A 22,364-nucleotide genomic window follows, 5' to 3' on the forward strand; every position below is an offset into this window, starting at 1 on the left:
TGAGTGCGAGGATCTTAAGACCCCGGAAGTTACCACCACACTTGTCTCCGTTTGCTACAAACGTGCAGGTAGGTAGGTGCCCTACAGGTGGCAAACATGAGTCTCCCCCCAGAATCTTCCTCTCTGCCCTATCCACTCCCACCTCTCGGCCCCCTCGCCCCGTGCGGGGCTGTGTCTGCTGGACGCCCCTGCAGAGCCCCAGGGGGAGAGATGCTGACTCCCCAGCAGAGGGAGGACAGGTGTGCGTCTCAGGTGTCCTGGGCTCACCTGGGGCAGAGGTTACTTCCTGGCATGGGCAGCTCCCTCTCGCTACTAGGCTGGAGGCCACAATGTGCAAGGGAGAGACAGCCAGCCCAGCCCGGAAGAGAAACCCAGGCTCCCCACCTTGCAGAATATGGGCCATCAGATGAGGCGGGAACGGGGAGCAGAAGGGAAGGCAGGACGAGAGAGGGGTGAGGAGAGGTCTTGACGGGAACGGGGAGTTACGGGAACAACCCCCCACACCGCCCCCCCCCACCCGAGCTCGCCCTGCAAACGGGAAAGGCCACCAACTCCTCACAGCTGCCGGAGACCCTTGAGTTTCCCAGGACAGGGTCGTCCACCACTGGTAACACGTGAGCTGCTGCGCCGCTGTCTGCTTCACAGAGACAAAGCAAGGCGAGCAGCTCACCTTGTCGGCGAGAATGCGAGTGATGAGCTTCGGCACGAAAGCCCCAGGCCCCAGGAACGAGAAAGCTGGTGAATGAATGGTCCTCTGCATGCCCCATTGGGCTCCTGGTGCACCCCGGTCAAGGGGACCCTCACCTTAGAGCACGGCTGGACGCGTCCCCCCGGGCAGCTGGGTCAGCCTGTGCTGCTGCGTTCTCAGAGGGGAAGGAGGGAGCCACAGTGGTCCCAGAGCCCGTGGCCTGGCACCCCGGCCCCTGTGTGCCAGGGCTCCTCCCAGGGAGCAAAGGAGTCAAAGGCTGTGTCAGTCTGGCTGAGCAGAGCCGGGCGGCAGGCGTCTGAGCCTTCGCTAGACAATGAAGGAGGAACAGAGAGAGACCGAAGGGGGAGGGAAGGGAAAAGGAGAGGAGGTCCTGGATTCCCGAGGAAAGGGGTTTCCTTTCTCTTCCCCAGAACCTCCAGGGATGCAGAAAGACAATTAGCAACCTGGCGTGATGGCACACAAAATAAAAGAGGCACCTGCCAGGTGACCATCTCTGCCGGGACTCGAACCCGGAACCTCTGGATTAGAAGTCCAGCGCGCTCGTCCATTGCGCCACAGAGACCTCACCACACACACAGCATCAGCACCAGAACTGAAAAAGCACATACCTTCTGCATCACCAGCCATCTCGGCATCCTGCTCGCTCCCGAGCAGTGGGGGGGCAGGGACAGCTGGAAAATCTGGAGTGGAGATCCACCCGCCGGCTCGGTCGCGCTCTCCCCAGTGCTGGGGGTCCGGGTCCCGGGGGACCGCGGGAACGGGGCGCCGGTCATTGCCGCCCCAGAGGCCCCGAGGGTGCCGGGAGCGCTGGCTCCCTCCTCTGCATCCCGGAGGACGCTGGCTGGGTATTCTCATGTTAATGACGCCGCACCAGCCCGCTGCGCCTCCACCCCTCTCCCTTTCTGTGGTTTCACCCCAGGCCCCCCCAAGCTCTCTCGGGGGGCCGGGCCCGCAAAGCTGGGGATTCCGGAAAGCCCCGGATCCCGACACAAAGGAGCTGCTCCCAGAAAGCAGCGGGGTGCTGAGGGGCTGCGCCACAGGGCCAGGCCGGGGAGCAGCGCTCAGCTCGGGGACCCTGGGCGCGGTCTCAGCTCCGGGGGCGGCATCTGTCAAGCCTGGGCCAGCGGTACCCGGGGTCTGTGTGCTGTGGCTTCAGTGTCTTCACTGGAATTGCATGGATGGGGAGGAGACGGGAGAGTGGTGAGTGTGAGAGCGCGAGCGAGAGCAGGGAGGAAGGGGGCATCCAGGGAGGAGGGCACAGGCGGGCAGGCGGCTCCCCACTGAACCACAGGTGGTGCTCAGCCCTCCACGGACACTACCTGCCCCTTCCCCCACCTTCCCCAGCCCCAAGGCTGATGCCATCAGTTGTCCCCAGGACAGCCCAGTTCCAGGGAGGCTTCCTCGGGCACCCCGGGACCGCCACGCTGGCCAGCCGTCCGTCTGTCCATACCTTGGCACTCATGACCACCCCCATACCCCGCCCACACCCAACAAAACAGTCCCTATTTTTAAAAGCTTCCCCGGGAAGATGCAGTCCCTGACCCCTGGGGGTTACAGGTGCCACCGAGCTGGTTCTCCTGAACTGCTAGTCCTCGTCCTTCTGTCCTTCGGACCTCACCTTCAGGCCTCTCCCTCCCTCTCCTGTTTGATCGCCCCTCACACACCAGGGGACAATTGGCCTCTATGTTCCCCATGACAATGCACTGATTTAAAGGCTGATTCAGCGCTTGCCAGCCCCCCCCCCCCCACAGACCCTCCCGCCTTCCCTCCCTGGACGTGCTTCTTTCGCCCGCCCCTCTGGAGAGGCCGACTGACACTGATCCCCAACACCGATCCCAACACGGATCCCAACACGGATCCCAACACCAATCCCAACTCCAGAGGCTCCTTTCTAACCTGTGAGACCAGCTGGAGGGCCCGTGAGGAGCAACGTGAACGCACCCAACGCTCAGACTGGAAAATATCGAAGGGCCCCTGGAACTCTAAGACCCCGGGGGGCCGAACCTCACCCTCCCCTGCCCGCTGAGTTCACGCAGCCCCAAGAACGCGATCTGGGCAAGAACTGGGCAAGAACAGGACGAGGTGCTTTGGCTAGGCCAGGCCAGGCAAGGAGAATACCAGCCCCCGGGGGGAAAGCAACCCCCCCCCGGCCCTACCCCCCCCCCCAGCGACACAGACCCGGGAGCTCAGAACAGGGAGGCTGGCGGGTGCGTCTACACTAAACACGAAGCAAGAGGGCACAGAATGGGCCTTTCTCAATCCGCCTGCTCAAGACGCTCCAAAAGCCTGACCCCCAGCTCCACGGCTGGCCAGATCCCGTGGGCGACTAGTCCCAAGGCGCCAATGGGACAGGACAGCAACAGGTGGGTGGGCTCGTTGGCAGGTGCACCGTGCCTGTAAAGGGAAGCTTGAGCCCACACGCAAGCAGGAACCACGCGGAAGCAAAGAAGCAAAACAGGTCCTCAGGCCACGTCCCACCAGGCTCGAAGTTCTCTCAGACACACACACACACTCCTCGTAAATATGTCCTAGATCCAAGAAATCTCTGTCTCCTGAGCTTTGCCCAAAGCTTCGTTGCCTCTGAGGCGTCCCGTGCTCTCCAAGCCCTGGATGAAGAGTCCCAGCTCCCCCAGCAGCTTCCCAGAGCCTCCGGATGACAACGGGGCGGGGGGATAATGACACGGTCTCACCCTCAAGGATCCTGCATGCAAATCTCAACACGGGAACTGCCCCGCGAGGTGTATGGGAGAAAAGACAAAGTCCATCCTATTGCCCACGAGGGCAGGGGTCAAGTTCCCAAGTGCTCTGGTGGCAGAAAGCTCCAGCTGCAGGAGGAAACTGTAGCTCACTTGCCCCAAAACCCTGTGAAAATTAACTTCTCAGCCTTCCGCCTCCTCGTTATACATTAGGGGCAATGACAAATGCCACAGATAAAGGTTAATTGAGGCTCCGTGGTGCAGACATTGTCACCCGCTTCCTGCCTCGGCCCCGTGAGTAACAAGCCTGGACTCGGCTGCCTGAGTCGCCTCCTTCCTCTTGAATAACCTTCCTTCATCTTCCCCTCACTCCCACAGCAATCTCCCCTTTCCAGCAAAAACAAAACAAAACAAAAAACAAGTATAAAACCCTTTCCGGGCTTCCCGCCTACTCAGAATGTCTAATGGACAAAAATCCTCTGCACTGCCCAAAAGGGCTTTTTTCGAATCAGAGCGGCCTCCGACATTTCTTGTTTCACGTGCTCTTTCATGAATCTGCTAACGCTCCTTGGCGAGGTGAATGGTGTCTCGAAGCTTGGTTTTTGATTTAGAAATAAGGAGGGGAAGGATCAAAGAGCGTCTTAATAAGGCAGGAAAGGTGAGGCCGGGCCATTCAGAATGGTTGGGACGTTTTCTTCTTTGAAACTAAGTGTGCCCTTTGCCTTATGCAGACCCTGAGCTCCCCTTCCTAACGTTTTAGTACCGATTTAATTCTCCAAAGATGGGACGCCTGGGTGGCTCAGTGGTTGAGCGTCTGCCTTCGGCCCAGGACGTCACCCCGGGGTCCTGGGACGGAGTCCCGCATCGGGCTCCCAGCATGGAGCCTGCTTCTCCCTCTGCCTGTGCCCCTGCCCCTCTCTCTGTGTGTCTTTCATGAATAAATAAATAAAATCCTTAAAAAAAAATTCTCCAAAGAGCTGTGACTTTAAGCATTCTTCATGTCTCTAACTGAACACACCCCACCCTTTGACCCCACAAACTGGTGATGTTCATACACTATTTCATTCATAAAGTGTGGCCGGGATACCTATGATAAGTGGCCCCAAAATGTCTCCCACTGGCCCAGGAACGAATAAAAGCCGCATCCTACACCTTACTGTGGTCTTACTCCCCACTTCCCTGGGGGCCTAGCCCCACCAGCCCGTGTTCTAACTGCTAAGGGATTCAGATGGAGCAAAACTGTGAACTGGACACTTGGACAACACAGCGTTTACACGTGATGGTCTCATCTTCCAGGGCCTGCAATGTCCCGGACCTCGTTCCTCCATGTCCACCATGGGCACATCCTCTAGGCATGGTTTCCATATTCCCTGCTCTATGTCTCAGTCACTACCAGCTTCCTGTCCCTTTTTCTAACCTCCACCCTCCCCCCTCAGGAGGCTGGGAAGGAGCCCTGTGGGGTCAGGCCCACTCTGCACAACTAGCAGAGGGTCAGCTCATAATTCCCCGTCCCTTAAAGAAGGGGAACATGGACATCCTTCTACATCAAAGCTCCATCAGTTCTTTTCCAGACTTTTCATCCTTGTGGGGTCTTGCCCTGTTTATTGTACCACCATAGCGGCAAAATATTGAAAATACAGATGTTTGTTGCTTGAAAAGTGGCTGACCTATGGGATATTTGTACCATGGCTCAGGATGCAGCCACTACACAGAGTTAGAGCTATGTTACTGTTGGCTTGGGGTGGGCGTGGGTTTCTGTGAGAAATTGGTGCATGAGAAGCAAGGTTCAGAAAAGTGTATAATACCCAGTTGTTTAGACCAGTTCTCCTTCTATTTGCCCTAGTGCGTAAATAGGTGTGTGCTCATGAGTCTCCTCTTCTCATGCATATTTCTAACTCGTCATAATGAAGCCTTTATGTTCCTAAGGTGTTTTCTTTCCTTCCATCCTCAGCCGAAGAGCCTGGCTGAAGATTGCTTATTGCTTATCCCCTCCCGGCCCCCTTTCCTATCCTCTAAGATGGAAGAACTGAGGTGATCCAGGTAATGAGGGGGCCTGAGAGTCAAGCCAAAGGAGGACAAGTGAGGGCAAGCTCTACCTGAATCATCACATCCATTCCAGGTCTAGCCCAGGACAATGGGTTACTCACGGGTCCTCCCAAAGGTGGACCTGGGCCCAATCTGTCCTGACGATGGGCTGACCTCCAGGCACTAGTCAAGGTCACAACGGAGTCCACGCAGAGGTCCTCCCCCAAGGGAGTCTGAGGAAGGGTGAAGAATGTGGAGATGGAATCTTCCTGCTGGCCTCTATGCTCCTCCCCTGTCGGCCTCCCCTGGGAAATTGTCTAGAAGGGAATTCTAGAGAGCGCGCTCCAGGAATATAAATTCTCTGTTTGGTCGAGAAGTGCGAGGAAGCCAGAACCCAGCAGCCTCTGCTGAGAGGACGGGCGGTGAGCCATCACGTCCCCTCAGATCTGTCTGGGAATTGGGAGGGAGATGTTCTCTCTGCTTCACCCCGACTTCCCAGCAAGTGAGGGGATGGATCCCCGGTGCTACCCCTCCAGCTCAGTCGCCCCTTCTCTTCATTAGAATCCAGGCTCTCCCTCTAGGCCTGCAGCCCTGACCTCATGCCACTGTCCTCGTGTGCGTTGAGTACTAGCTCCCAGCCCCCTCTTCCCAGAGTGTCTTCTTGCCACCCCGTCCGTTTCTCCTTCTCCTGCAGGGCAGGTGCATCACCTGAGGTCACGTCCTGACTTAGATCCCCCACCCCCGTGGGTACCTCTCCATGCTCCCGCCCATTTCCCTTCTCCTGGCTTTCCATGAGCATTTGGTGTTCCCTAATCCTTCCCCTCGGGGTCTATCCTTGACCTGCCCGATTTCTTGGCCACACCCCACCTGTCTGCTCTGACACTACTGCCCCCCTGGCGTCCAGGGTGCTCAGCCTGCCGCTCCTGCCTCTGCCCCCAGCACGCCCGGCTGTGGGGCTCTCGGAGTCTCCCAGGAGACTGCACCCGAGATGACTGTGCCCTGCCACTTGCTCTGAAGTCTTGCCCCTTCAGCCCTTCCTCTAAATCTTGCTCTCAGACCTCCCTATGCCCCCTCAGCCTTTTCGTCCACGTCTCCCCCGCTTCCCAAATCCTCAGTCCATAGGGTCTGTTCCGCTGACCCTCCTTCTGCCCTGTCCTTGCAGAGCCAGGTCCTGTCCCTCCCTCTTCCCGGCTCACCTCCGATGTCCGAGGAGCATCCTGCTCTACAACCCATGTCTGCTTTGCTTCCGTGCCTGGAGCTCCATGCATGCATCCCTGGCTTTAAAGCCGGGGGGGCCCTGATTGGGCTCTGCTGATCCCCCAGCCCCGAGTGACCTCGGGGATGAGCTGCAAACAGGCTCCCTTTGAGGCCACCACAGGGACCCTGGTCCATAAAACGGCAGACACCCTAGGCCAGAGGCCAGAGGCTTAGAAGACAGACCCTTAAAACGTCAATGACTCTGGCAACAGGCCCAGGGGCTGGAGAACACCGATTGTGCCTAACAAGAGTAAAGGGGATGTCTTTGTCCTTTGCCACCTTGGCTCCACTTCCCATTCAGCCTGGAAGGGGCCCACAGGTGAGCATCCTATGCAGACTCTGCAACAGCGAGAGGAGACAGGTGTTGCTCTGTTACAAGGCATCAGTGGGCACAGGAAGTGTGACCAGGACCCTCTCCATCCCAGGGACCATCGCCGTCCTCACAGGGGGGCCCCGTCCAACGGGTCAGCGTGCTTACACGAGGGCTGGCCGCAGCCTACGTGGGACTGGCCTGCTTAAGGCTGTTCCGGCGCGCGGTCCGCCCCCACACCGAAAACAGGCTCAAGGGGAAGCATCTTATTTCGAGTAAGCCGGTTAATCTCCTCCAGGCGCAGCTTCTCCTCCTTCAAAAGGAAGTGGCTGGATTTCCCCGTGGCCTGCCTCCCGCTGTCCGTCAGAGTCTAAGAAACAGTATTAACGGGAAGCACAATGAGGATAAAAGTATTTTTAATTCTTTATCTCACTTCATCAGAACTCTCCTAGATTGTGCAAAGAGTGAGGGTCATTATCCTCCTTTAACAAAAAGGAAAACCTCCATCAAGGCCGCCCTGTAAGGCTTGCGGCCCAGAGTCACCAGCCGGGATGTGCAGGGCTGAGCAGAGCCTGTGATGCTGCCCTGATCTCTGCACCGCCAAGGGCAGGCGTCCACAGGTGGCAGGTGCAGAGCGCTGGGCGTCTCACGACACTGGTCGGACACCTGCCCCATGCGTCCCTGCCCTTGCCATCGAGGGGGGTGCCCCAGGGACAGGAGGGCAGGTGGGTGTGGGAGGGCCACGGGCGCAGGGCGGCGCCTGGTGAGAGTGAGCAAGCCCCCCCCCCCGCCTTCTCCCCTCAGCAGCTCATTCTCCCTCAGTCACCCGAGGAAACCAACGTCCAGATAAATAAGATCAAGGCCAGTCATCTGGTCGCCCAGAGCTGCAGCGGGTCCCAGGACTCCCATCCAGGCTTTGTAGCCACCGCGGGGTCACCCCCCTCCCCCAGGCTCTCTGTGCCAAGTGTGGGGAAGTGATGCTGTGCTCTGTCGTCGGTCATTCCTCAAAATGAGGGAATCAAAAGGATCAAGTAGTGTCGCCCTGGAATCGCTCACTGAATGCTCAAAATGGGAAGAGATTTTAAAATAATTAAGTAAAAAATAATAATAATAAAATAATTAAGTAAAAAAAGTTTTAAATTTTTTTTTAAAAATAAATAAAAAATAAAATAATTAAGTATGGGATCCCTGGGCGGCTCAGTGGTTGAGCGTCTGCCTTCAGCCCAGGGCGTGACTCTGGGGTCCCGGGATCGAGTCCCGCGTCGGGCTCCCTGCATGGAGCCTGCTTCTCCCTCCGCCTATGTCTCTGCCTCTCTCTGTGTGTCTCATGAATAATAAAATCTTAAAAAAATAAAATAAAATAATTAAGTTTCATCTGTGACCTTTTGCATTAGTTGAATTTTTACCATACGCTCTTATTACTTTTATAAATTAAAAACAAAACTAGTTTGAAGATTGGATTGATAACGCTAAGTGGGTGAATGCTCTTTATTCTGTGTATTTCTCTAGTCTATAATTTTTGTCAACTCTCTCATCTGTAATTACATAGATTAGTAAACTCATGCCCATAGAAATTAAATGACTTATCCAATATTACAAAAATAGACAAACGGCTCTGGTTCAATTGGAAAAACACAGAGACGTTCGAGTCAGGATGGACCAAGGTTCGAATCCCAGCTCCTGGACTTTGCCGTGTGACGGTGAGCGCCTAAAGGAACCTCTCTGAGGCTCGGGGTGCCTGTTGACCTCAGGGTCCGCCCAAGTTAAGAACGGCCACCTTGGGCCGCCCGGGCCGGGGGCTCCGCGGTGGAGCATCTGCCTTCGGCCCAGGGAGTGACCCCAAGGTCCCGGGATCGAGTCCCACGTCGGGATCCCCGCAGGGAGCCTGCTTCTCTCTCTGCCTAATTTTCTGCCTCTCTCTCTCTCTCTCTCTCATGAATAAAGAAATAAATAAATCTTTAAAAAAAAAGTAAATCGATTTCCTCCGTGGGTTATCAGACACTCCGCCCTGAAGTGCGCGTGGCCCCTCTTTTCTTCTATTTTCTCCCTCAATTACCGGAAAGAGCAGCCCCGGCACAGAGCTGAGCCTGCCCTGACGGCACCTGACAGCCGGCCTGGCCCAGCCAGCGACCTTGCAACAACCACCCCCACGGGAGTCCCCACGGGCATTTCAAGGAGAAAATGGGTAAATGCGAACTCCCGTTTCCCCACAGCCCTTCTGCTCCTCACGGCCGCCTTCACGGTGGCTCCACTACCTCCTCCATTATTCACATATTGATCCCGCGAGCCCATGAGCGTGGACTAGGTGCCAAGAGATGTGCCAGACGCTGGGGACACGAAGGAGCTGGAGACACCACATCCAGCCGCTTTCACGCCACCGGCAGGGACGAAAACCAATCACAAAACAAAGTGGCCTGACCTGCGGCAGAAACAGACTGTGGACTGTGGACAGACCAGGCTGGGCTCCGCTGGAGCCGCCCAGAAGCTGCAGGAAGGACAGGCAGGTGTCCACGGGAGCAAAGGTAGGGGTGGCTCATGCGTGGACCTGTGCACACCTGTGGGGAAACTACCGGGCGGAGAGGAGACTGTGGGACAAGGACACACCCCAGCCCTCGTGCTGCTCCGTAACTGGGACAACTGGGGGGTCGCCGAGGCCGGGAGCACAGCTGGGGCGCGGGGACAGCCGGGGGCCGCTCCGGGGCAGGGGGAGGCCGCAGTGTCACCCCATGGGGGAGGCGGGGAGCAGACTAAGGGGGCTCTAGGCCCCGCCAAGGTCTGCACCCCGTCCCACAACTGGCCGCACTCGGTCAATTGAAGGGACAAGGCCAATTCAATAGGAAGCAGTGCCAGGGTGACAGGACCAGCCTCTGGGTGCCCCGTGCCTGCCTCTGCCTGGTGCGCCTCGTCCTCGCAGCCCCGCAGCTCTGCAGCCCCGTAGCCCCGTGTCCCCACAGCCCACGTCCCCACAGCCCCCACATCCCTGCAGCCCCATGTCCCTGCAGCCCTGTGTCCCCACAGCCCCGCATCCCCGTGTCCTCGTCCCCGCAGCCCTGCAGCCCCGCAGCCCCACAGCCCCATGTCCCTGTATCGCCGTCCCCGCAGCCCCACATCCCCACAGCCCCATGTCCCCACAGACCCATGTCCCCGCAGCTCCCTGGCCTTCGAGTCCCGCAGTCCCCACTCTGGGCAGGGCTGTGCAAAGACTCCAACAACCTCATTGGCATCTGCAGCTGGCAGCTGGCCCTGTCCCTTCCACCACCTGCCCCACAGTCGCCAAGCAGCAGCGATGCTTCTGGAACCAGGGCCCCTGGATGATCCTCGGCGGCCTAGAGAAGACCCGGGAGCCGGCAACCTGCCCCTGTGGCCCAAGGCCTGCGCTCATGCCCGCCCGATCCCAGCCTCGCATGCACCATGCGAGATACTCCCAAATCCCTAAAATTGAAGAACGTGCATGCGTGCAAACCCCAACCCTGCTCCGGTGGGGCCTTGGTTGGTGGCGCTGTCTCCTCTTCCCTCTGCTACTCTCACATCCCCCTGCAAACTGCTGCTCCTCCCGACAGCCTCAGCTCCCTCCCCTCCTCTCCTGCAAGATCTACCCCCCACGGGCCTGCCCCCCTGCAGCCTGCCCCCCTGCGACCTGCCCCCCCACAGCCTGTGCCCCCAGCTGCACACCTTGCTGCCCCGCCCCGTGCCCTGCACCTGCATGTCCACCTCCTGCTGGACGTGAGCTGCGGGCGCCCCTTGCATCTCGAGGTCTGAGCGGCACCTGGCAGGTGGCAGTTACTGGACACATGTTTGCTGGGGGGGGGAGGGGGGATGGCTAAACAGCTAAACGGCTGACTAGAATGGGTGTCTGTGCCCCAGGCCTAGGGACCGTTCCAGAACACCATGCTTGTTTATTTTATCATGGAACTATGACGTGGGAACCCTAAAGTGGGATCCCAGAACCTAGGACTTTGTCCGCTGTTCGCCCGCCAGGCGGCAGGCACCCACACCGTCAGCTCTGTCCCCGACACTCCCCGCTAGCCGGGTCCCAGAAGCCTGACCTCAAACACAGGGTAAACAAAAACGCATCTTCATCCCCAAAGACAACCTCCTACGAAGAGTCCCGACTCCACCATTCAGGCCCCGCGTGCTCCCCATCAATCTCTTGAGCCCCGGACCTGAGAGAGGCCTCTGCGTCCCCCCGCTCCCTTGCCAACACCAAACGCGGCACCTGCTCTGTGTTCCCAATGCCCCCGCCCCAGCTCAGAAGTGCCTGACTTCTATGCATTTCTAGAAATATCTTTGAACAGATAGCCTTAGACTAAGCTTCAGAAATCATTTTTTTAATCACCCAGCACACAGCGTATGATCACTATAAAACAAATTAAGGGGATCCCCGGGTGGCACAGCGGTTTGGTGCCTGCCTTTGGCCCAGGGCGCGATCCTGGAGACCCGGGATCGAATCCCACGTCGGGCTCCCGGTGCATGGAGCCTGCTTCTCCCTCTGCCTGTGTCTCTGCCTCTCTCTCTGTGTCTATCATGAATAAAAATAAATAAATAAATAAATCTTTAAAAAAAATTAAGTATATCGTCTAAATTACAGTCCCACCCGTATGACTTCCATCTCACTCCCACTCCAGAAATCATAATTTTCCAAGCTGAGTATCCGGCTGAAACACAGGAGCTCTCGCTGAGGGTCCACCACGCGCCGCATCCTATCTGAAGAACTTTGAACAGATTGATTGATTAAAGGCTCGTACTATATTGATCCCTGGGGGATCCGGGTGACCGTGATCGTCCCTGTTGTCCATGCAGGGAGAATAAAGTCCGGGGAGGTTAAGCGCCTTGTCCCAAGCCCCACAGCCAGCCGAGTCGCCGTTCGCATGCTTAACCGCGCATTTATGCGGAGATGCAACGTGACCCAGGCACACGCGTCCTTTAGGCTTCTTCCCTATTTGACACCAAAAAGGATGACAGCACATGTACTGTCTTTGTATTCCCGCCTAATGATACCTCTCGGTTATCTTTCCAAGTTGGGATTTACAAATTCGCCTCATCCTTTTTAACCGTTATGTGTTATTACAAAGTACGGATAGAGTATAATTCATTTACCCGATTCGCTATTGATGGATATTTAGGGCGCTTGCCATTTGTCACCACCGGAAACAACGACACGATTCACATCTACGCACATAAATTGCGGCGCTCATGTGTGACTAGACGTATAGCATAGGTTTGTGGAGATGGCACCTCGGGTGTTTCGATTTTTAATGCTGACGCATTCTGCCAAAGGACCTCCAAGACGGCTGCCCCAATTTGCTGTCTCACCGACGATCAATGAAGGTGCCTATTTCCCCAAACACTTGCCAACACTGGATGTGATCCATCATTTTAATTTTTTTAACAATCTGAAAGGTCTTGGATACTTTCTTAAAAATCTTTATTTATTTAGAGAGAGGGAGGGAGCGAGCGTACAAGCAGGAGGGGTAGGGGGACAGGGAGAGAGAACCTCACACAAGCTCTGCCCTCAGGGTGTGTGGAGCTCGACCTGGGGCTCGACCCCATGACCCTGAGATCATGACCAAGCTGAAACCAAGAGTCCCACGGCTTAACCAGCCGCGTCACCCAGGCACCCTTCGGTCTCCAATACTTTTTAACAATCTCAGGTCTCTGTGTTCCTTTAATTTATTTTTTTAAGATTTTATTTATTTATCCATGAGAGACACAGAGAGAGAGGCAGAGACACAGGCGGAGGGAGAAGCAGGCTCCATGCAGGAAGCCTGATGCGGGACTCGATCCCAGGACCCCGGGGTCACGCCCTGGGCCGAAGGCAGACGCCCAACCACTGAGGCCCCCAGAGGCCCCGTCCATGTTGCTTTACCTTGTAAATCCAAATGCAGCTGACCATGTTTTCAGGTGTTTAATAGATAACTGTTTCTCCTCCTGAAAATCCCTACTCGTATCCCGTCTACTTTCCTTTCGGATTGTTTGGCTTTTTATGTATATTTATTAGATTTTTTGCATGTCATCTGTCTAACACTTTGTTATATGTGTCGCAAATAAAATGTCCCCAGACCGTAACTTACTTTCAAATTTTTGTCTGTGGTATCTACGTTTATATCATTAAAAAAAAAAAAATCAAGCAGTAAAACTGGTCAGTCCTTTCTTTCATGGATTCTGGGTTTTGTGTCCGGCTTAGGAAGGCCTTTGACACTCTGAGATTAAAGATATTTTTTCTATGGTGTTTAACTATTTCTTTTGGTTCATTTTCTGTATAAAATTCAGTGCTGCAGTTCAGCTGAAAGTTAGTTTTGTATATAGTATAAGGTGGGGGGGGGTCCTCAACCTGCCGCACTCCGACGGCATAGATTACCGCCTATTCTAATATCATTCTCAAACAGGACAACCCTTAGTCATGGATTAGAAGCGTAGTGTCCGGTGTAGTATATGGTTCTCATGCACTCAGTTTCCACATTACTCGTGTGACCACGATCCTGTTCCCGTTCCACTGAACTGTTCGTGTGTTCCTGGACATATGCAATACGTCAGTGTGTTCATGGCTATGATTTTACAGTAACTTAGGGTAGCTGGAGCACCTTCTCCCCAACCTCCGCAACCCAATGTGTTAAAATATATACATAAAAATATATTAAAATATTTAAATATTTAAATATATTTATATATATATATTATATATTTATTTATATTTATTATACATATAATTATATATTTATATATTTATTTAATATATAATATAAATATAAAATTATATTTATTTAAAATTATATTTATTTATTTAAGATTCTATTTAAAATTATATTTAAAATTATATTTATTTATTATTATATATTATGTAACATAATATATAATAATATATAAGATATAATAATATATTTATAAATTTAAATATTTAAATATTTTATATGTTTATAAATTTATATATATTAATTTATTTAATATATAAATATAAAAATTATATATAATATGTAATAAAAATTATATAAAATATATAATAATAAATATTATGTATAATATATACTAAAAATTTTATATAATATATAATAATAAATAAATATAATTTTTATATTTATATGTTAAATATGATATATACAAATATATAATAAATATATATATGTATGTATATGGCTATTCTTGACTTTCTCTCCTACAGGAATGTCAGCATCAACCCATAAAATAAAATAAAATAAAAATAAAATATTGGGGGTTACTTGGGTGGTTCAACTCTTGATTTCAGCTCAGGTCATGGTTTCGCAGTGGGCTCCGCTCAGCGTGGAGTCTGCTTCTGCTCCTCCCCTTGCCTGTCCTTTCTCTTGCTCTCTCTCTGTGTCTCTCTCATTCTTCTCATTCTTTGCCTCTCAAATAAATACGTAAAACCTTCAAAACCAAATTTATTTTCATGGCATTGCACTGAATTTACAGATGTAGAGGGAGAAGGAATTAACACCTTTGTCACTGGGAATCTGAGGGTTAATCCTTAAAACACCAATTCAATCACACAACAAATCCTGCTACGAATATTTTCTTGCCAAGGGATCCCTGGGTGGCTCAGTAGTTTCGCGCCTGCCTTTGGCCCAGGGCGTGATCCTGGAGTCCCGGGATCGAGGCCCGCATCCAGCTCCCTGCATGGAGCCTGCTTCTCTCTCTGCCTCTCTCTCTCTCTCTTTATGCCTATCGTAAATAAAAAATAAAAAAATAAATAAATAATAAATAACTAACTAAATAAATAAATAAAATCTTAAAAAAAAATTTCTTGCCGACAGCGGGATAAAGATAAGACTGTGCCGGGGCGCCTGGTGGCTCAGTGGGTTAAGCATCCCACTCCTGGCTTTGGCTCAAGTCGTGATCTCAGGGTGGTGAGATCGAGCTCCGCATCAGGTTCTGTGCTGGACACGGAGCCTGCTTGGGATCCTGTCTCCTTTTCCCTCCGTCCCTCCACCCCTCCCTACACTCTCTCAAAAAAAAAAACCCAAAAACACGAGCCTCTTTAGTGTCTGGTAGTTGAGTCCTACGCTCTCAAATTTGGTTTAAAGCCGCACCACCAGATGAGTTTCCCTTTATTCTCATCCTCAAAGCCTTTCAAACACAGCCCTGCACTCTCCGGATCCCCCGTAACCCTTCGTGCCTCTTGCCAGACAGCCTGCAAGTGGGAGACGTGCTAGCAGAGACTACAGAGACTCAGGGGGCAAAAGGAGAGGATTTCTATGACTAAATAACCTAAGGCGGGGGCCTGGGTGGCTCAGTGGGTTAGGGGTCTGCCTTGGGCTCAGGTCATGACCCCAGGGTCCACGTCGGGCCCCCTGCTCGGCAGAGAGCCCGCTTCTCCCTGTCCCTCTGCCCCTCCGCCTGCCCTCTGTCTCTCGCTCTCACACAAATAAATGAAATCTTTAAAAAAAACAAAACAAAAAACCCTATGGCAACATAGTGTTGTCTCTGCACTCATGGGTCAGAGAACTTTGTGCAGAACAAAGCTACAGATCATGGGGTTTGAAGCCCCGAGCCACCTTCCTGGCACCCAAACTCCCAACCTGTCTCCGTCTCCGACAGTGTCTCTCACGGATCAGGGCAGTTGGGAGAACTGACAAGCCGTTGCCTGACAAGAGGAGCTGCCATTAAACTGAACCGTGGTGTGTGTGTGTGTGTGTGTGTGTGTGTGTGTGTGTGTCACAGAGGCCTGGGGCCCCTGGCCAGGGAGCGGGGAGAGGCTGCACTACAGCCGAGCGGCCACAGCGAGGGAGCAGAGGACCGGGAACGGTGCAGGGTCGGGCGGCCACGGGAGGGTAGCAGAGAGCAGGATCCGGATGGATGGACTGGGGCGGACTGGGAAGGCAGCTGGAGACCCGAAGCTCGGAGCTCGGGACAGGGCAAAGGCCTAGGGGGCCCCAGGTGGAAAGTACCGGCCCTCACACCCCTGCTCCGAGGGGGGGTACCTGGATGGGTACCAGCCCTCACACCCCCGTTCTGAGGGGGGCACCTGGACGGCACCGGCCCTCACACCCTGGGGTCCTCAGCCAGGGGCTGTACGTGAATGTGAACATCCTCGCTCTTCACCACAAGCCAAGGTGGCCGCTGGATGGTGACGTGTCACGTCTAACAGGTGAAAAGACTGACCTCAGATAAAGGAAGGGGCGCCCCGCCCGGCCCGCCTGGCCGATGAGCCAGCACTGGCTCCTAGAGCTTGTGTGACGCGCACTCGTCGGGCCGGACACGCAGTCATTCCCGCCCATCGAGCCCCCCCACTCCCCCCCCCGGCCAGGCTCACAGGACTGCAAAGCCCCCCAAGGGCGTCGCCCTCCGTTCCCCACGCAGCAGCAGGCGCGGCGGGGGCACCGGTCCCCGAAGACCCCTGAGTTGGAGTCTGCTGGCAAACCTCACCAGGTGGGCCCGGCCAGGAGCACTGCAGGCAAGGGTAGCGAGCTCTGGATCTTAGGGCTTACAAAGGCTCTAGGAGCAGATGGGGCCGCGGGGGCCAGGCATTAGAACCCGACGGGAGAGCTTCAGGGCCAGAGAGGCTTGCTTGGGGCCTGAGACCCTAAGGTCACATAACACGGCCACACTGTTCGCGCCGTGAGTGACAGTGTTTCGCGCATTTACACAGACACTTAATAAGCACCCACTACGCGCCGGACCCTGTTGTGGCTGATGTCCTTCGGCCCCCCGCAGCATGCCTTCGGTCTGGGTCGGCGGGGCCTCCTTCCTGGTAGAGCTTCCATCTACGGGCAGAAGCGGCACGGACGACGGGCACTCAAGCCGGAGACGCGTCACCGACATTGTAGCCTGGAGTGACGGGCGCTTGCAGGGCAGCGGGAGGGCCGCTCCTGGGAGGCGACGGCGACGGGGAAGCTGGGACGGGCAACAAGAGCGGAGAGGAAGGCTCGGGCTCCAAGGTTTGGGCCTGTGGCCTTCAGGTCACGGGGGGCAGAGGCGGAGCCAAGGGCCAGACTGCGCAGGGCTTGCTGAAAAACGCAGTTATGTGTCATTTTTTTTTTTAATGTGTTGCTTTTAAAGCCCAACACAGGGCAGCCCAGGTGGCCCAGTGTTTGAGCATTCGCCTTCGGCCCAGGAAGTGACCCTGGGGTCCCGGGATCGAGTCTCGCATCGGGCTCCCTGCGTGGAGCCTGCTTCTCCCTCTGCCTGTGTCTCTGCCTCTCTCTCTGTGTCTCTCATGAATAAATAAATAAAATATTAAAAAAAAAAGCCGAGCACAACGGTATTGTAATGAGCTATGCACACTGTGGACGCTCTTCCGAACCAGCGGGGTCTCCGTGGGGAGACGCGGGCCGCGCCGTGTTGTTTCTCAGGACGGCCAGGGTCTGGGCCTCACCGGGCGGCACTTGCCGAGACGCAGACGCAGAATGCCCGGAGTATCCGTATTGTCTGTAACGGGGGCGGTGGCAGTGTTGGGGGGCGGCGGGGGGGACTGGCTTCCTGGGAAGGACCCAGCATTCGGGAGACGCAGCTGAGCCAAGATCCCAGCTGTGCCCGCCTCATGGGCGACCCGAAGGAAGTGACCGCATTTCTGGAGACTTGCTCTTCTCACCTGTAAAACGGGAGCGACGCCACCTGCGAGTCGTAGGTGAAGAGCAAATGACCCGGCGCGTGCACAGGGGGCCCTCCGCGGACGTCGAAGGAATAATAGAGGCAGGCACGGGTGTGTGGAGGAAAAGCTAAATATACATGTTCCTTCTCTGCAAGGCCTGCTCTTTTGAGTCTGCCGCGCTCCCCCCCCCCCCCCCCCGCCTGCAGAGAGCCCGGGATGGCGGAGAGCGGAGGTGGGGCCCCCACGCTCGGCCTCCCACTTAGCCTCCCTTCTCTCTTTTCTATTCAACCGGCCTAGCTTTTCTGAATCACGGCTGCCCCCTGCTCCTTCCCACCCTCCACCCTCCACCCTCCCCTGAAACATAGAATAACTCCGCTTTCCTTCTCCCGGGGTCCGCCCTGGAGATGACCCCCAGCAGGTTGCCAGGGAGATGGTCCGAGCAACAGATGCCACCGAGGAACTGCCTGCGGACCAACAGTCCCGGGACGTCCAGGACTTTTCCAACCGTAGCGCTGGAGGTCCTGGGAGGTGCCGCAGTCCTCGGCAAGCCAGGGAGGCTGGTCAGCGTGCCTACCCGCTTCGTCTACGCAGCTTGGAACTGCTGTCTGCACAGCGCGGTCCACGCGGGGTGCCGGCAGCGGGGCCCTAACGCGGTGCGAGCACTCCGGGGGCTGTCTCTACCCGGCCCACGGCGTCAGATGAGCCCTACTCCAGGTCGTGGTCCCGCATCGGTGGTCCCCCAAGGGCCAGCCTCCCGAAGCACATGATGGTATCCATCTGTCCGTCCACCCATCCGTCCATCCGTCCAGCTGTGTGCTGCCCGAGTCATCGCTCTAACATGCAAACCCAGCACCGACATTTCCCTGCCTGAACCCCGCCAGCGGCTCCTGGGCTGCAGACTCAGGGGTGGTCCCTGGCACGGATTCCTTTCACAACCTAGCGACAAGGGGCCCGGCTGCTTCTCGCTTTCCTGCTGTCTGGCACGCACCCTCTCCCCGCTTTGGTTCGGGCCTTCTTCCTTCTCGTCCCTGGCCGACTGCTGGTCATTCCTCAACGTTTCGTGCAGATGTGACGATCTCCGCCCCTCCCGTGACCCTACGGGGCCGTATCTGGAATCGCACCACGGTATGTACCTCACGGCGCGGTGATTATAGGTTTACACGCCGATCTTCCCGACTGGACTGGGAGCTCCTTAAAGGTTAGTTTCAGACTTGCTCATCTCAAGAGCCCGGCACCAGACACTGACATTTTGTTGTAGCATTTTTTAACATTCACTCCTATCGTATGATTCTAAAAAAGCAAACCATTACTGTCAGACCGGTCTTAATTACCAAGCATTTTGCATCCCTGAGTATTATCCTATCCCTGACTTGCATGTATGTCCTCATGGAGAGAATAAGACTCAAAACTGGGGTGGAAATTGGAGACGGGGTTAAGAACATCCACTGGTCATTTTATTTCATGGCTGAAAAAAAAATTAAACCTGGGTGTTTACAGATTTTTTTTTTTAATATAGTATAGATTGGGGCAGCCGAGGTGGCTCAGCAGTTTAGCGCCACCTTCAGCCCAGGGCGTGATCCTGGAGACCCGGGATGGAGTCCCACATCGGGCCCCCTGCATGGAGCCTGCTTCTTCCTCTGCCTATGTCTCTGCCTCTCTCTGTGTCTCTCATGAATAAATAAATAAAATCTTTAAAATATATATATATAGTATAGATTGCAACAAAACACCTGATTTCAAGTAGCATCGTGCATTGCACATAAAGACCCTGCAGCTACAGGTAAAGGAGAAGGGTTCCGTTCTTGACCACATGATCTTTCGTGTCCTTATATCCAAGCATGTACGTCCACCAGCTGTGACTACACCGTGACGGCCCTCTTGCTTCATCCTGTCTGTATGGACAAATGGACCCGAATGCCCTTGGTCAGACATCTTCTAGAACGTGTCTTTGGGAACTGCCTTAAGAACCATCCTATTAGGGATCCCTGGGTGGTGCAGTGGTTTGGCGCCTGCCTTTGGCTCGGGGCACGATCCTGAAGACCCGGGATCGAATCCCACATCGTGCTCCCAGTGCATGGAGCCTGCTTCTCCCTCTGCCTGTGTCCCTGCCTCTCTGTGTGTGTGTGTGTGTGTGTGTGTGTGTGTGTGACTATCATAAATAAATAAAAATTTAAAAAAAAGGAACCATCCTATTAGTCAACTTGTAAGTCATTCACTACTAGTTCACAGCCAAATCCCACTTCTGTATTACCCAAGACGAGCCACCACGTACCCAACACAAGCCACCACGTACCCAACGCTAGCCACCACATACCCAACACGCCTCGGATCCTACGGACGCCCGGCTATTTTCTTTTTCTTTTTTTTTTCCGGCTATTTTCAAATATCAAATATTTTTTTGAATATCAAATATTCAAAAATCAAATCAATATCAAAATCAAAAGCCATCCTCAAAGGATGAAGATCTTCCACCCCCGCCCAAAGATCCATGCAGAAGGATGTTGGCAAGCTCTCAACCCCATTCCTAGGAGAACAAACATGCGTGTTGGATAAGTGGCCAGAAAGACGTGGACCTGTGTATTAGAACGATTCAACTTATTTTGGACACTTCATATCTACTTGAATCCGTACATACCTGCAGGGAGCAGGCCCAGGAAACGCGGCTGGCTGCGTACACATCCATACTTCTGGAGGAATGCGGTTCATCAAGCCCGTGAGCTTGTAAATACACTATTTCAGCCAAATCCAGTAGAATTAACTGGGAAGCTACTATGTTTCAGCTCCCACGCTAGGCGCTGGGAATCGGAAGCTTCATGAACTATCACTCCTGCCCTCAAAGAGCCCACAGCGAAGGGAGCCACGCAGACGAGGACCTGCAGCTCCGCGAGAGGCTGCCCAGGCCAGGGGTGCGGGCGTTCCTCAGGGCCGCAGCGCCCGGCGAGGGGTGAGCACCCCTGCCGAGAAAACTTCTCAGAGGCAGCGGCACCTCATCAGGTTGGGGAGATAAACACAAGCACCAGTTTCATCGGAATTAATGAGACGGGCGATCCAGTCATAGGAAATGGCACGTGCGAAGACACAGGGGCATGACGCAACACCGCGCATTTGGAAATGACGAGCCACCCCATACTGCTGGACGCGAGGGGGAGGACAGGGGACTCGTGCTGGGGAGGCTGCGGGCACCCAAGGAACCAGAAATGTGCCTTTTTGTTTGCAGATGATTATGTGTGCCCGCCGTCTTTCTGAAATACATCGACCAGCCTGTCGCTGAAGCAATAGGGGCCCACGCGGGTATTGCGGGATTTTATGTTTGCCTGAACTTACCGCAAAAAAACGGTCCCCGGTCTCAGCGCATGTCCGTTCCACCCCCCGATGACTTGGAGCTGGTGTGCGACCCCCTCCGTGCTCCCCCGGTCCCGCTGCCTCCCCCCTGCCCAGCCTCCTCCCGGATCCGTCCTCGTCCTCCTCTAATCCCTCAGGTCGGCCCTCCTGCAGGACAGAGGCCCCCATGACCTCCTCCCTAACAGTCTTCTGGCAAATTCCGGGAGCTCACCACGTGGGCTCCGGGGTAGGACGAACCTGGATCTGAACCCGGGATCTCCCAGCCGCGGCTCTGTGTCCTCGGGCCATTTGCTCCACCTGCGGCTCAGAGATGATCACACCTGCCTGCACAGCGGGTGTCACGCACGCGGCCCTGAAGGCTCGGGAACGCCCAAGGGAGCACAGACTGCAAAGAACTCCGTGTCGCCCCGTGGGCCTCGAACAGCTACTGTTCATCCTAAATACAAATCGCCGAGCAGTTCTCACGCCTGAGGGGTCACGTATACACGCAAGGTGGCTTCGCGGGCACGTGCTCATCTGGACCTTACCTGCCGTTCTGATATCTTGGGCAGTCGGGGCTGCTGGACAAAGCCAACACCTACAGTGTCCCCCACCCGCCCCCATCCCCGGCCTAGGTGAGGGTGAGGGGGCGGAATTCGGCACATTGGGGAAGGAAAAGGATGCTTTTCTTTTCAGTTTGGTTCTTTCTATAGTTTGATCATTTTCACCGCACAAATACATTGATATGTTTAAAGCATCGGTGGGTTTTCCAGGCAGGGAGATTTGGGGTTTTCTTTTGTTGGTTGTATTTGTTTGCTTTCTATTCCGCACCACCGTTTACTAAGCAAACACCCTAAACTCATAATATGCTCTCAGGAAACCCAGTATTCTAGAGGCCATCCCAGTCAGGTTTAGTTAGGATTTTAGGAAAGGGTTGATCAGAAGGTAGTGTTGGGTGATGGGAGGCACCCGGAGTGGGGAAGGGGGCTCAGTCTGTTCGGTGTCTGTCTTCAGCTCAGGTCACGATCCCGGGGTCCTGGAATCAAGTCCCGCGTGGGGCTCTCTGTTCAGCGGGGAGCCTGCTTCTCCTTCTCCCTCTGCTCCTTACCCTGCTCATGCTCTCTCTCTTTCTCTTGGTTTCTTTCTCAAATAAATAGATAAAATCTTCAAAAAGAAAAGAAAGAAAGTAGTGTTTGTAGAAACGGGAATGAGCACAGGCTTTACGCTCATGTTTGTAGAAACGGGAATGAGCACAGGCTTTACGCTCAAGTGGACCTTACGTAGCAGACTTGGACCCACTGTGAACAAATGACATCAGCTCTTTAAACCTCGGTTTCCTCGCATTTGTGGGACGGCTGACACTTCCAACCTAACCCGCTCCTCAGCGAGACGCCACGCAGGCACAGCACCCAGGGCAAAACGAAAACGTGCAAACAACGGGTGCTGCAACGGTACCTGTGATCATTTTTATTACACGTGTGTTGCTGTCCTAGTTGCAGGCTC

The 22,364-nt window shown here is 54.5% G+C and overlaps 1 long non-coding RNA gene and 1 other non-coding gene across 10 annotated transcripts in view; both read right to left on the bottom strand.

Annotated features, from left to right (window-relative positions):
- The window catches only part of LOC129515293 (uncharacterized), a 77,332-nt gene that overhangs the window by 34,376 nt on the left and 20,592 nt on the right, over positions 1-22,364 (bottom strand). The window lies entirely within an intron of this gene.
- TRNAR-UCU (transfer RNA arginine (anticodon UCU)) lies at positions 1,198-1,271 on the bottom strand. Its single transcript has one exon. It is a non-coding gene; the product is annotated as a tRNA-Arg (tRNA).

Source organism: Nyctereutes procyonoides, unplaced genomic scaffold (assembly GCF_905146905.1).
Source record: "Nyctereutes procyonoides isolate TBG_1078 unplaced genomic scaffold, NYPRO_anot_genome, whole genome shotgun sequence".
Lineage (NCBI taxonomy): Eukaryota > Metazoa > Chordata > Mammalia > Carnivora > Canidae > Nyctereutes > Nyctereutes procyonoides.